Source organism: Cyclopterus lumpus, chromosome 15 (genome assembly GCF_009769545.1).
Source record: "Cyclopterus lumpus isolate fCycLum1 chromosome 15, fCycLum1.pri, whole genome shotgun sequence".
In the NCBI taxonomy this organism is placed as follows: domain Eukaryota; kingdom Metazoa; phylum Chordata; class Actinopteri; order Perciformes; family Cyclopteridae; genus Cyclopterus; species Cyclopterus lumpus.
The window spans coordinates 14054415-14069513 of NC_046980.1; the positions used below are offsets into that span (position 1 = coordinate 14054415).

At 41.8% G+C, this 15099-nt stretch overlaps 1 protein-coding gene across 1 annotated transcript in view; it reads right to left on the reverse strand.

Annotated features, from left to right (window-relative positions):
- The window catches only part of lzts2a (leucine zipper, putative tumor suppressor 2a), a 37147-nt gene extending 22342 nt beyond the window's left edge, over positions 1–14805 (reverse strand). The window contains exon 1 of the mRNA XM_034552615.1: positions 14518–14805. The gene's annotated coding sequence lies outside the window, so the exon portion shown is untranslated. The remainder of the gene's footprint in view (positions 1–14517) is intronic.
- Between the last annotated feature and the right edge of the window lie 294 nt (positions 14806–15099).

The window sequence follows — 15099 nt, forward strand, 5'->3', positions numbered from 1 at the left end:
CTGCACTTTTCATTGTGAACACCGGTGGGACACAGCCTGATCATCTGCACCTGATGGGGTTAAAGACATCAATCTGTCCTAACAGGGAGCCCCAGGAGGACAGATGGTCACGGTCTTCCCTTGGGGACACAGGGGAGGATTGGGGATGAAATTAGTGAAATAACAAGATGGGGGTTTATTCAGATGTCCCACCACTGTTTGATTTGATCATTCTTCTCACTAATGTATATACACACACACACACACTTCACACATATAAGAGATATGCAGGGCTAAATAGGGATTGAAATGGAAAGAACCACTGTTGAATAAATACAGGTTACTGGTGTGACAATATAATCTATCATAATGGTAGCTTTTGACATATCATAACTTATCCTAAAGAGGAACTTGAATGTATGGACTAAATTTCATCGCAATCCATATAATAGTTGTTGGGACATTTAATTTAAAACCACAAATCAATCTCATGGTGGTGTTACGGGAAAAGTTAGGGTATCATCAAAGTCCCTATATTCATCCTCTGGCAACCATGAATGTATGTGACAAATTTAATGGCAACCCATCGCATGGTTGTTGAGATATTTTTCAAGTACTTGACTGACCACACGCCATTGCAGTTATGCGGCTAGTGAGTCTACAAATCAAGGAAAGGCTTATAGAAACAGGCACACACACTGAACTGTATACACACACACACACACACACACACACACACACACACATTAACCTATAGATCTGACCCTTCTTTTAATTTTCATAAAACCGACTTCGAGGCCAAAAAGACATGACCGGCGATGCTGTAATAATCTCTACAGGGCTTGGAGTTCGTGCACTATTTCTAATCAGGAAATGACATCTCACCCCTGAATGATGGGCTGATGTGCACCGATGGGTGCAGATTAGATAGAGATTATTATTCCTATAGATCACTGAAAGATAGATTAGTCACTATAGCAGCACATGTGCTCACTGCAGGGACCTCAGTTAGTGTGAGAACAATGACACTATGATTCAACGTGCTGAAGCATTAACTTCAGCTCAGTCTGTTATTAAGGTTATGCAGCCTGCGTGACTTCACTCTGTTAATCACGATGCTTCTATCGTTTTAGTTATTGGGTTACTTCAGGTCTCCACTGTGTTCCAATGCTGTACTGATGAGGGAGGAGTAAAGGAGGGTCAAGGATAAAGGAGCTGCAATCACACAAAAGGCGTGGCTAAATCTGTGCCAAGGAGACTTTTACAAAATGATACAAAGGAGAGAAGAATGACAAACACTTGGGCATTAGATTGGTCTAGGGGTGGGTAATAGGGACATGAACTCAGTATATCACTGCAATATAAATATATTGTTTATATTATATAGCACATTTTGTAACTAATTTTCCAGTTATTATCTTGAATAATCTAATTGTTTTCTTGTCTAGCATATACAATGTCAGAACATAATAAAACATTTCCTTCACAGTTCTTTAGAGTCCAAGGTGATATATTCCCCTGTCTTGTTTTGTCAGTCCAAAAATGTATTTCAATGTATTTCTAACGAATCTTTTTAGCTGTAAAAATAACCAGATAGGAATATTTTTGGAGCTAATCCAGTAAATGACATACCTCATAAATCCCAAGTCACATTGGTGTAACAACTTGGTAAATTCAACATTGCCATGAGGCAAATCTTCTCAATGATTTGCAACATTGCCCAAAACAATCCAATATAGAACTGAATCAATTAATTGATCAACAGAAAATGACAAATTAGCTGGTAGCTTCTCTGATGTGTTCAGTTTTGAACAATGAGTATATTTAGGGTTTTTGGACTGTTGTTCAGACAGAACAAGCAATCTGAAGTCGAGCAGACTTGTGATAAGCATGTTCCACAATTTATTGACATTATATGGACCAAAGCAATAATCAATAATCAAGACAGGAAGCATCATATAATTTGCTACTGAAAACAATAGAAAGTTGCAACCTGCTATAACCAGAGAGATATTTAAGCGATGGCTACCTCTGGGTAAAATCTCAGTATATTGTCACATTGTTCATCTCCAGACATATATATTATTAAATCATGTCAACAGCACCGTTTCTACAGCAGAATAGAGTCCCTGGGAATAGTGAATTACTTCCCAGGAATAGAGCATCCAGATGTTGCAATTTATATGTATCTCTCTTTCCATTTTTTCGCTGTCATTAACCAGACACTCATGTGATACTGTGAGCCTGGCATTGCCGCCTGCCGCTGTCGGTATTCTTCTAAGAAAGTGGAAAGCTGCTTTGTTGCCATAATATGCCCCGTGTGATGCTTGGCCCACTTTCCAGCCTGCTTTCATTGTGTAAGCACACATACATAAAACATGATTTGCTGCTTCAATTTCTGACTTTTATTCAGCAGGGATTTGGTGGCAGACAACATCAGAGCCATGAAAAGCAGAGCAGAGCAGCAGCAAAATGCAACTCCCCCTCTGAAACTCTGAACGAGGGAGGGAAAGAGAGAGAGAGAGAAAGAGAGTTGGCGACGTTACAGACAACGAGGTTTAATCACTGACCTTCTACTCTTACAACCAAAGACAAATGGCCATGATTAATGAGGGCCATTCATCTCATAGGTTACGGGAAAATAACAATGGCAACCGCATTGGCCCGTGCTGCTCTGATAGATTTATCCGCCGTATGTATTAAACTCCAGTGCTGTTAGTTTGCTCTTCACTTGTGACCAAGCAGCTCAGGTCAGGCTCGGTGTAGATCCAGTTATGCTCACTAGAGGGCAACCTGTCTAAGTCTGGCAATGTAATGAAGGCTTTTCTAAAAAGATTAAAACCACAGACTTAATATTCAGACCTCAGGGGAACACTGTTGTTACAACAATTAATAGGAGAAATAATTATTTGAAGACATCTTGAACAAAACTGGGCCCTCCAGCTTTGTTTGAATTAATGTGTTAAATATCTTCATCCAGCAGTGTACACCTAGAGGAAAAGCATGAGACCAGTGGGAGAAGAAGTACGAGATCCTTTACACAAGTTAAAGTACTTCTATGTCTATGTCAGTATTACCAATAATAGTACTGCAGAACACGTATACATCATTACATATTATATTATAAGATTGTTAATAACGCAATGTGTAAGCAGCATGTTTCGGTTGCAGCTGGTTTTGCTAAATCTGAGGGGTGGTGAGCTGTTCTGCTGCACAATGAAGCAGAACTTTATTATATTCTTTCCAACCCTCTCTCACCATTTGACGTCTTTGGGCCTCAAACAGTTATTTAAAAGGTCACAAAACCGAGAAGCTTCAAGGGAAAATCGTTCTTTCAAAATGTTTAAACACATTTTTATTTGTGTGTATTTTTCTCAAAATACAAAAAAAAAGTGTATTTAATCAAGTGCAGCACTTGAGGAGATGTTTCTTTCCACCTCTGCCAGACGAGAATGACCTCATCGTGTACAGTGAAGTAAAACGGCTAATCAATACACTCCTCTAACTCCTCCCTCCAGCCTCTAATCTTCCTCTCAGATCACAAGCCGTCCTCCTCGGTGGCGATTAGATGAGATAACATGGGATCGGGGTGGCAGGTGGCAGCAGCAGCGGTTGGTCAAATCTATCTCTGTAACCGATCTTAAGAGCAGCAGCTGGAGCTCGTCCACAGCAGCACACAGTCAACCTCTGCATTGAAATCTTACGAGAAACAAAAGGGATGATGTTGCATTTTCACAGACAGCTGGTGACTAATGGCGGTCCTCTGTGTGGAAACGGTGAGACCAGGAGAAGCAAAAGCTTACTGCTAAGAGGAAACATAGCGAGCAGGGAGAAATAAAGAAATGAATAAAGTTCAGGAAGGTTTTCATTTTCCTTTTCAGCGTTTTGCACTGCCAGAGACAAACGCTTTGTCTTTTAACCGTTTCCAGCTTCATCAGCCTGCCGCTGTTGTTACAATTGTCTGTCTGCAGGATATGAATCATCTCCTTTCATTTGTCTCCTTGCATATTATTGTATGTCTCTCTGTCTTCAGCTTTTCTTCCATTATGTCACTCGCTATGCACAGATTCCCAGAGTAAGAACACAAGGCAGGGTAGTCTCTGACGTGAGATCTGTTCATATTCCATGGAAACCCACTGAAGCGTCTGTCAGCATCTGGCTGCACTTTAACTCTGCATTGACCTAAAATGCAGAGAATTCATGCAGTCAAACTTATTGTAACGGCGGCTCCAGAAAAATTAAAGATGTTTGTCTCCATCATGTTTCATCTTGTAACTATCACAGGGTCGTTTGTGCAAGAACTTCAGTGTTCAGTGTATATATATATATATATATATATATATATATATATATAGGGAAAAAAAGGGAAGAAACCTTCAGGAGAGCATTCATTCAAATGAATTGAATTCATCGACAGGAGTAAAATGTGACAACAGACTCTAAGTGGATACTATTAATTGTAATGGGTCACAAGCCAAAAACAAGCCAATGTACTTATTTTATGAGCTTATCATATGTTTCATTTATGCACTCTGAAAATGAACTAGTAAATATAGCTCCCAGATAAATGTTGTGCAGAAATAATCCAATATTTCCTTCGGAAAAGTACAAAGTGGCATAAAATGGAAATTGACTGCATCCAAATTGTACTTGAGTAATGTAGTAACTTTCTTTCTAAGACTAAGACCAGGATCCAACAAAAGAGTGAAGCAAAAGAGCACAAGAATAATTTTGATACGGACAACAACAAGAAAAAAGAATATTTATCTCAAGCCTCGAAGTTCTGCCTCTACAATATGTGCGACACGGCATTATGGGATTGATAACGCACATTATTGTCTCTCTGTCTGCAAACTTGAAGGGGCCTGCACATGTGCATATATTGTGAAAGCGTGCGTCAATGAGTGGTCATGAACATGTGTCTGTATACATGTGTCCTCTGCCACAGTATGCGTGTTATTGGAGCAGGGTGAGCCGGGGGCAGAAACAAACGAGGTCCTGTGCAACCCTGAGACTGTTCCATGAATCATCCAGGAACTTATACAGTAACTGGCCAGTTCTCGCAGCCTTCAGCTCGCAGTTAACAACTCGCCGTGCAACGTTTCCCATCGTGGGCTGATTAAAAATTAAAATCAATTTGGTTGTAGCTATATTTCTCTTTAAAAAAAACTAATAAATACAAATTGCGAGTGGTAAGAGTTTGTGTTATTGACGTAACTAAAAAAAATTAAAGCAGCAGGTACAATAAACGAGCACACCGATGTCATCAAAGTCAGCCAGAAGGGAAGTCCACATGTTCGATGTAGTTTCTCTCCCTGACACTCATGCGTTCACCTGCATGTGTGCTCGTAGCTGCATGTGTGTGAGAGGACAAAACTACAAAGACCACAGAGATATGCAAATGTGATCGAAGAAAAGGAAAGAACTCAAAAGGACACAGGAGATGGTGCATGGATAATTTATTCCCAAGATGAAGACGTACAATCCGGGTGTGTTTGGTGTGTACTCTCTGTGTTTGATTTTGTGCGTGTTTTAAACTGAACCCACCGCTCTCTGAAGACAATCTTCCCCCACGTTTCATAGCATATTTATGTCACACACACACACACACACACACACACAAATAGATCAGTCAGTGTGTAATTTCCTTTTACTCAGTGTCAAAGGTCAGCATGTCCACACGTTTCCAGGGTAAAGAATCTACTATGTGTGTTAATGGAGACTAGCATGATGACTGACATGGATGCTGAGCTTTGCTGGGCGATCTAACAGCAGGGATAAACTATATATAGACTATCTCATTCACCCCCAACAACCCCCCCCCCCCCCCCACACACACACACTCCCCACTCCCTATTTTTTTAATGTTATCTTCTTTTCATTTTCTTTATCTGCAGATCTTTTATCACATTCACTTTGCTTTCTATTTCCTCCACCTACTCCATGCTGCTTCCCTGCATGCCCGTGTCCCTTCCTAATTTGTGTCTCTTCCTTCATCATCTCCCCAAATCCCCAATGTCAGTCTCCTTCTGACTTTTGTTTCTGAGGATTTTTTTCCCGAAGAGTAAAAAAAACTAAGAAATATATCCAAAATACTGGAGTAACAAAAAGGCCCAAACCAATCTGATCTCAGAGTTTTGTGTGGGATGAGGAAAAGGGCGAGATGGGCTAGTTAAAGGGGAGATGGGGGAGAGACAGTTATGTAAGCGAGGCTAATCCCCTCCCAACCCTGCATAGTAAATGAGACAGGATGACTGGCCTCATTTCATCCGTTCATCTCTGTATCCTCCGCCGCTACCTCTCCAAACCGCTCCGTCTCCACCTCAATCTTTCTGTTTGATCTTTGACAGCAGACGAGAGCTGAGATTTAAACTCTGCACAGCAGAGAATCCTGGTCTGCTGACACTTTATTTTACCATCAACAGTAACATCTGATTTTGTAAAAGCTCTCTCATAGTGAGGAAGAAACAGAAAAAGAAAAGGATTGGGACATATTCATGTTAAACAAACTCAGCTGACAATAACTATAAATATTCCAGATCTATTTTCTATTATCGGATGTAACACATTTCCGTTGTAAAAGTGGAGCTACAGTAACAATATGTCTTCAAATGTAATGATACAATACCCATAAAACAAAGGCTTAGCTCCCACCACATGACCCTCAACCCTCCAGCTCTTCTCAACTCTAAGCCGACAGTCTGACCCCTCACCCAGCCAGTCCCCCACCCAGTAACCCAGACATCCCAGTATGTAGAGTGGCTCAAAGGGGTCAACAAGGCCAGAAGAGTGACCTCATACCAGGTATTACAGCTATTGATTGAATCATCTCACAAGGAAACATAAGACACTACGTAGCACGTGAGAAGTTCTAGTTCGAAATGACCTCTTCTGTACTTTGTGTTTCGTGATGAGCATGTTGACATTAGCGTTTAGCTCAAGCCATCGCTGTGCTCAAGTACAGCCTCACAGAGCCACTTACATGGCTGACTACTCTGAGGCTGTGTTGCACCAACAAGGATTCATTTGATCTAAGATTAAAACAAGTTTAATACTAGTCTAATTTTTTAATTAAGCAGAGCTTTGTTACACAAATAAAATAAATTCTCCGTTTAGTAAATTAAAGTTTAAATCAGAATTAAATAGAGTTAAATCAATATGATGCTTGTCACCCAAAAATAAAGTAGATATATTGAGTCAGCCCCTTAAGTTTCTTTGGAGGAACCTGATAATTTAACTGGAGGTCAGCAAAAACAAAATGTTCAGGTGGTTTCAAGTAAAAACAAAAATAATAACAATAACATAAAACACACAACATAAAGAAACATATTTTAAAAGAATCCCTTAAATTATATACAAAATAGATATGAACAGTATAAGATATTTAAATATTGTATTATGAAGGACACTAAACATAAACATATCTTCTGCATTTTTGTGCATTCATTTCTTGTTATTCATTTGATCATTTATGCCAAAACCGCTGTGATTAGCGAAAAAATAAACCGATAATGATGGTCACCAGTCAAGTTCTTATATTCATGGGTTTTGATAAGTCTGCTTTATATTCAGCCACCAATCCTTCAGTTACAGTTTAAATATATCATTGATAAATGTTTACTGGTCCAGATGACCTGCAACATTTTCGTAGAAGGCAGACGGTCAATCTCTCGATATAAGTAAGCTACAATGGAATTATGAAATTGTTTATTAACCCCCACACACTCCAATCCTCCTGCTCAGACAGGACGCTCCACTAAACTTTGACCTACTTATGTCTTCCCTCAGTCTGAGCCAAGAGGGGGGGGGGGGGACAGCAAGACCCCAAACACAGCGAGCTTCACGCTGATCCAGTCTGTTAATGATAATAATATGAATATCAAAGGTTTATTTGGACAATACATCTTTTGAATGTCAAATCGCAGAGGGAAGCCAAGGGAGGCTTGAGGACGCGTGCATGAGAAAGAATCACACTGGACTCATTGTTGTAGTACACACTCTCACACACTCTCACACACACACACACACACACACACACTGAGGACTTGATTTCACTTTTCTGCTGATCAGCCACAAGACAAACCCTGTCCTTCATCTTTTTATCCGCACTGTGTCTCTGGTTTCCAAGAAATCTCACTCAGCAGATGGACAAAACCCTCCATAACCAATTGTCTGCAGGATGATGCAGAGCAGACAAAGACACCGCGACACAAAGCCAAACCTCCACGATTCAGCTCTGTCAGTGTGAGCCCAAGTCCCCCTGAAACTGAGGAGGGAACCATTGACAGCATCACTCCATGAACTGCAAGCAACTGTATTTAAAACCTGGAGAATGCTTCACAAGCGCAGGACGGCTTCCAGGCAAGCTGAGTCCTGGCAATCCACGTGTGATGGGCTGGCTCGGACGAGAGGGTGGTGGGAGTTACATTACCCCGCCTGGGACGGCATCCCAGAAGAGTTCTGGGAAAATCAGGGTTCAACATGTGTGTATGAGAAAGGAAGAGATGGAGGCATGGACGACGAATGGGGAAACATCTGCCAGCAATTAAATAGGAGGGATCAATTACGTAGTTTAACCGATACAGTATGCAGAGATATACGCTGGGGTCATGATGTAAACTCTCTCAGGGTTAATACTCCCCACCCTCCCCCTCCTCCCTCTCCATGAGACAAGCTGACCACAGTTTACCCAAGCTAGTCAGCTGATGCAGGGAGGGGGAGGGCCACCGTGTGGTACGCATTCTGCCGAGGTCATCTGGCAGACGCATCCTCTGCGATGGCTTCACTCCGCCGAGGGGAAGAAGCTGGCCAAGAGGGTGGAGGAAACCTAATCTATAAATCAGACGCATCTCCAAACAACTGGGTGTCAACCGATCTTTGCTTTTGTTATTAGCTCAGAGGTGCCTCGCTGCAAAATGCTGAAAAACTCACTGATTCAAATCTGCTGAGGTAGTTGTTTGAGACAAATGGTGATGTTTGACAGAATCATATCTGAGAGGCTCCTTTAGAGCTAAGCCACCCCAGAGGGGGGCCAATGAGCTTTTAAACTGGATCAATAACTCATGTGTTGCTTGCCTTGCTGGCACAAATCAGGTTTCCAATAGAAGCAAATCAACAAACAGCTTAATGGATGACTTTCTGACTCGTAAGGAAGAGCGGCATTGTTAGTTACGTAAAGAGTTCAACTCTGACAGATTCCTTCTTTTGATTTCAAGCTCGAAGAAGAAACAAGTCTCTTGACTCCTGAATGGATTTTCTCACAGAGACAAGATTGATAGCAATAAAAACATTTGATTGTTGGAGCTGCAAGTCGTCTGGGGACTTCCTAAAACCGCTCATCTGCTACCGGGCCAGGTGCCTCCATTCTGGACCTAATACTGGTCTCGTCCATCAATCTTGTGTTTACGTGTGTGTGTGTGTGTGGTCTGCTGTTTCAGCACTGGCCATTTCGGTCCTCATACGTCAACTTCTTGACAGCAGTGAAGTGACGCTTTGTGACATATGAGGCCACTTTCCCTTCTCCTCCGGAGGAGAGAGAGAGGGAGGAAGGCAGCGCAGCGCTCCGATCGATGAAAACTGTTTCCATGTGCAGGGGTGGTCCTCATACTTTGCACACAGACAGGATTTTGCATTTTAACATAATGAGTACTTAAAACTGCCATTTTGTTTTTTCGTTTGTCAAGTTATTGTCAGCCACACCGTTTTCCCATTGTTTTAAACCAAGGAGCACTGATTAAACTGTTATTTGACGTATGGTTGTAAGAATGTGTTGATTTCAGCGTCTAATAGAAGTTTCTCTACTGTATCTTTGGGGCAAAGTGAACGCAGACACAAGTGTTGAAAAAACACAACTTGATTGGCCTACTAATGGATGTTTGGAGCAGTTGGCAGACTTCAGCACTCGTTGCTCTAATGAGATCTGTGCCAGAGCTCTGCCCCTTAATGTCCATTAAACACGGACTTACTCCACTCTGCATTGATTCTGACTCTTCTTACAGACTGTAGAGGCTTTCAGAGCTCATCTCCGCCTGCCATCTCAGCTATCAGATTACAACAGCAATTTAATTGACATGCAATCTACTTATGCGAGAAAAAACTCATTTTGAGTCTCGTTTCATGTTGAAAAGGGTTCTGCGCGAACATGATAACACACAGGCAGCGAGCCAGTTCGTGGAGCTTTTAATGGCTGCTGCTTTTGGGTGTTTTTAAGTCAGTAAAAGTCAAAAGGGGGTAATGACAGACTGAGCCCGAAGACAACTTGACAATGACAGGAGTGGTCCACCAGAGTCTGTGCAGCCACACCTTGAGGCTGATGAACGGGCAGAGCAGATGTCTGTCTGTGTTGGGCTCCTGTAGCTCCATATTCCTCCTGACTAGTTATCTGAACATGCAGATGTTTAGTACGCAGGCCCTCTACAAAAGAAATTATTAGTCAACTAACATACACAATTTTGTCAACTAATTGATTAGTTGATTAAATCAACTCATCTGTTAAACTGAGTTCCCCCACACACAAACAAATCACACAAAAGCACCACTTTAAATCTTGCGTTCTATTGGAAATGTGCTCCTAAGTTACTTTAAAAGAAGTCATAAGAACAACGACAAAAGAAATCAAAGTCGACAAAGAATAACATTACTACTGACGGAGACGGGGCAACCCACTAATAATGTTCACCATCTTTTACTTTATTTACTAATTAGCACCGGATGGGAAGGTCATTAGCCCGGCAGGGGTTTGGTCATAAACCAAAGTATTGGGTAAATTACATTTGTTTTCCTATTTTGACCTCCTTGAAGGAGGAGTTCTGTACATATGTATTTGAAAAATATTGTTGAATTGAAGTGTTGCAGTCAACTAATGAAAAATAAAGCCTCTTCTATGCACATTTCCTTACTTTCTTACCGTTTTGTATCCATGGCACAGATTGCTGTATTTGATTGAACTGCACAGACCTGGTCCTCGTCATCAGTACACCAGCGATGCCCTCTAGTGCAATCACTTGATTAATAATTATTATGAGTCTGCATAATGCCGGAATAACCTAGAATTAAAATGTTAGATTTGTAAGATTAACAGAGAGCCGTGTAAACTCAAAACAACTCACCTAACAAATAATACAAAATAATAAAAGGTTAATTCAATATAAATGATTTGCAGAAGAGGCTGCCTGTATAGTTTATGCATACTTGTGTTTGCAGGAAACAATCAGCATGCTACCGTTTGTCCACTGACTACATCTCCTTTAGCGTACTGTAATAATTCACTAATATTACTGGGATTGATTCAAGAGTTCAGAAAATCCCTCAGATGACCTTAAATATTTAATGAGGAATGAAATTATATTATGGATTTGCTGTAGGAGCAGGCAGGCCTCTTCAGAAATTCTAAAATCTATAATTTAATTGTCAGAGTTAACTATTCAATACTCAGGAACAGACAAAATGCAGCTTGTTTATTGAACCATCAAGAAAGTCAGACAGCAGAACCAGCAAAGACTAATATTATTATTACTACAATGCCCCACAAATATATCATAGTTCAAACTGATTTTTGAGCTGTAATACAACACTAAGTAGAACAATCCAATAATGTGGTTTGACAAATTTAGAAAGCAATGAGGTTAATGTCTCTGAATGAAGCCAGAATAAATATTTAGGCATTCAGTGCACTGTCGATAATAAAGCTCCATTCAAGTACAATAAACTCAAATTGAGCTGAAACTAAGAAGCAAGATGAACATGACTGCTGGTTTGTGTCTTCCTGTCTTTGTGTCTTCAAAGCTGTTAGTCGAATGTAAACATGAAGGCTGCTGGAAGGCTCGAATGTTTAAGGTAACAGCTTGTCTCTCCGTTAATGGCATGGACACCAATATGACAAGAAGGAATTCTACATGCAGATGATCGATCTGCCGCATGAACATGAACACAAAGCCATTTGAGACACTTCCTTTAAAAGCAAGAAAAGAAAGGTCACTGCAAACCCAGGCAGCTACTTACTGTCTCACATACAAGAGGAGTGTGTGTGTATGTGTGTGTGTGTGTGTGTGTGTGTGTGTGTGTGTGTGTGTGTGTGTGTGTGCGTTGTGCGTGTGTGTGTGTGTGCATGTGCGTGTGTTGAGTCTGACTGACAACTTGTCTCCCCTGCCGTGCTCTTACTCTTGCTCTAACGGGCCGACAGAGAGAAAGTCTGAGGGAGATCTCAATGACGGTCCCGCTGTTAAGACACATTACAGCTGAACTGGATCTCAGAACCAACATAACTGCCACGACCTGCATCGAGAAAAAGGAAATGCAGCATAACATCAAACAGAACTGCTTTTCTGACATGACACTTAAGACGTGAAGTGGTTCATGGAGGGAAACACGAGACGAAACCAAGAAAACACATCTGTTGAGCTCCCTTGAGTGCACGATTATCTCACAGGAGTTGACGGTTCTTCCACACACACACAAGACTTTGCACACGAAAGCTCATTACTACATTAGAAAAACAACATACACTTCCTGGTTTATCTCGAATGTACCTACAGTGGCGTTTAATAAGAGCATTATGAGGAGGAGTTTCTGTTTTGTTAAGCTTTTGGGTTGTGTTACATCATGAATGATGGCAACGAATTAAATATTGCTGACGTGCTTTTAATTATATCCACCGCTCATTGTCATCACCGCTGCAGCAAAATAAAATGGAAGTCTGCATCATTTAAATCCCAGATGGCTGGAGAGGCATTTTGATAATTGAGCCTTGCAGGTGTGGATCAGACTGTTCCCTCTATACATCACTTTAATGTGGGATTTTCCTTAGCTTGTTATATAAGAGTGCTATCGGGTGCACAGATGTGTCCCCTGTGTGCACATTTAGGTGCTATTTTCAGCTGAGATTATCTAATGAGCAAATTAAGCTGCAAAAGCAGCGGCTACATTTCAGCAGTAGGCATGTCTTTAATGTTTCAGCATCTTCAGAGCAAGTACTGTGCAGATGTGCATCAGCTGCGATTGTGCCTCTGGCTGTGTTCTAGTTTCGACTCACACATATTTGTTAACTCAATGTAGACATGAATGGAGATGAGGTTGGTTTATTCGACAGAAGAAGCAGAAAATATACTTCATAATCATGTAAAACTTGAAAAGGGACAGCAGTGGCAGAAAAAAGACAGGAAAAAAATAACTTTCAGGACTACATGTTGTCAAAAGCATGCTGAACCATGACTTTGGTCATGTTTTTGCTCGGCTCCCTAACATGTCAGAAGCCTCAGAGCTTCTTGTCCTGTGAAGGAGCCATGTGATAAAAATTATCCCTCATCATCATACCCTCCTCCACCACCTGCCCGTCCTCCCTTTCAGCCCCTCCAATCCTGATCGCCTGACAGCTTGGTTATCACCTCCCACCACCACCACCACCACCACCACCACCTCTCTCTGTTTGTGTGCCACCGTCCTCCATCCCTGTACTGTAGTGACAAGGCAGGATGATATAGTGTCTCCCAGTGAGGCGGCTCGATGATGCCGCAACGCTAAGTTAACCTCCGTGCAGGAGAGGGGGGGAGCATGTGCGAGCTGAACAAGAATCAATGTTTGCAGCGTTTATGCATCCTTGTGTTGGTTGTCTGAATGTTTGCATTCAGTTTAAGTCTTAGCTGTGAGAACATGACGTCAAACACATCAGTCAGCTGCAGCGAGGGTGTTCACCACAGAGGAGAAGAAGATGGAGAGCATCTCAGGCATGCTTCAGCATTTATATTTGCTCCTGTGGGGATTATTTATGGTCCAGTAAGACCTTGAGCGTTTCCAGTTCAACTACTAACTAATCCATATATTAAAGTGGGCCTTGAGAGCATAAAACAAGTGGTGCCATACGGTCCCTCACTCTCTCTTTGTGTGACCTTTCCGTTTCATCACATTCCCTTCATCCTCGCTGCTTCTTTCAGTCTTTAAACAAAAACAGCTGCAGATATCAAAAGGCAGAACGAACATAACACGAAAAGTGATATGCAAGAGCAGTTGTTTGCGTGCGTGCGTGTGCGTGTGTTTGCCAGTTGCAAGGGGCAGCCGCAACCCCATTCACTGAAACAGCTGGATGTAGATAACAGAGCAATGCTTATTCTCTAGTTTCTCTCTCTCTCTCCACACATGCACAGACACCAGCTCGTGCGGGAAACAGCTGAATTCATTGCAAGAAAGTGAAGAAACTGGAGTGAAAACTAAGTCACCGCTTTCACATGCGTGTGACACTCAAATACTTTAATCACTCAGACAAGTCAAATGTCAGTAATTCATTAAACATGTAGACCATCAACCCCATCATTTAGTATTTCCAACATCCTTTTTGCCATAAATGGCCATAAACAAACGCTTGTTTGTGGATAATTTTTGCACAAATCTGCCAACAGCATAAATTAAGTTACTTCAATTCGTAACTAGTTGTATAAAAAACAGTATACGAAAGCTTTAATACAAAGCCCAAAACATGACCCTCTGTTAATGAAAGAATCTAACTGTCCCACTAAATCACTGTTGCACGCTGCGTGATCTTCTCACCTCCAGCGAGATGTTCTCCACAGGCAATGTTTCCTCCAGCAGTAAATGTGTCGTGCGGGTATCCGGGTCGCCTTTTCGTTGCGGGAACAACTTTTCTGAAAACAGCGAGCAGCGAGTGAAATGTTCTCTTCTCCGTGTGTCGCTCCTTCTGGAGGTCGCGCTCCTCTCCCCACAAACCCGTCCGGCGGATCCGCTGCTGTGCAGGCGGAGGGTGTTTGGTACTGTCACCGGCAGAGCCCGGCTGCTGCTCGGCGGGGCGGGCTGACTCTGCTCCAGAAGGGGCTCGACTGCTGATCCACAGCAGAAAGGTTTCGGACCGGGGGAGGAAGGGCAGGGGGCTGCGCCAGGGGGGGCTGCGACTCCCGGTAAAGCAATCTCTACAGCGCAGGTTTATCTATTGAATACTTTGTAATTTATAATAATAGAGGAGGTAAGTATTTTTCTTTTGGTTTTACACTTGTAATGTGTGCCTTTCTTTTGTGGGTTGATATTCTAATATATGTATGTATTAAATATAGGGCTACTTAGTTTTGTACCGTCAATAAGCTATTCAACAATCATGTGCAATCAAACGGTCTGGTA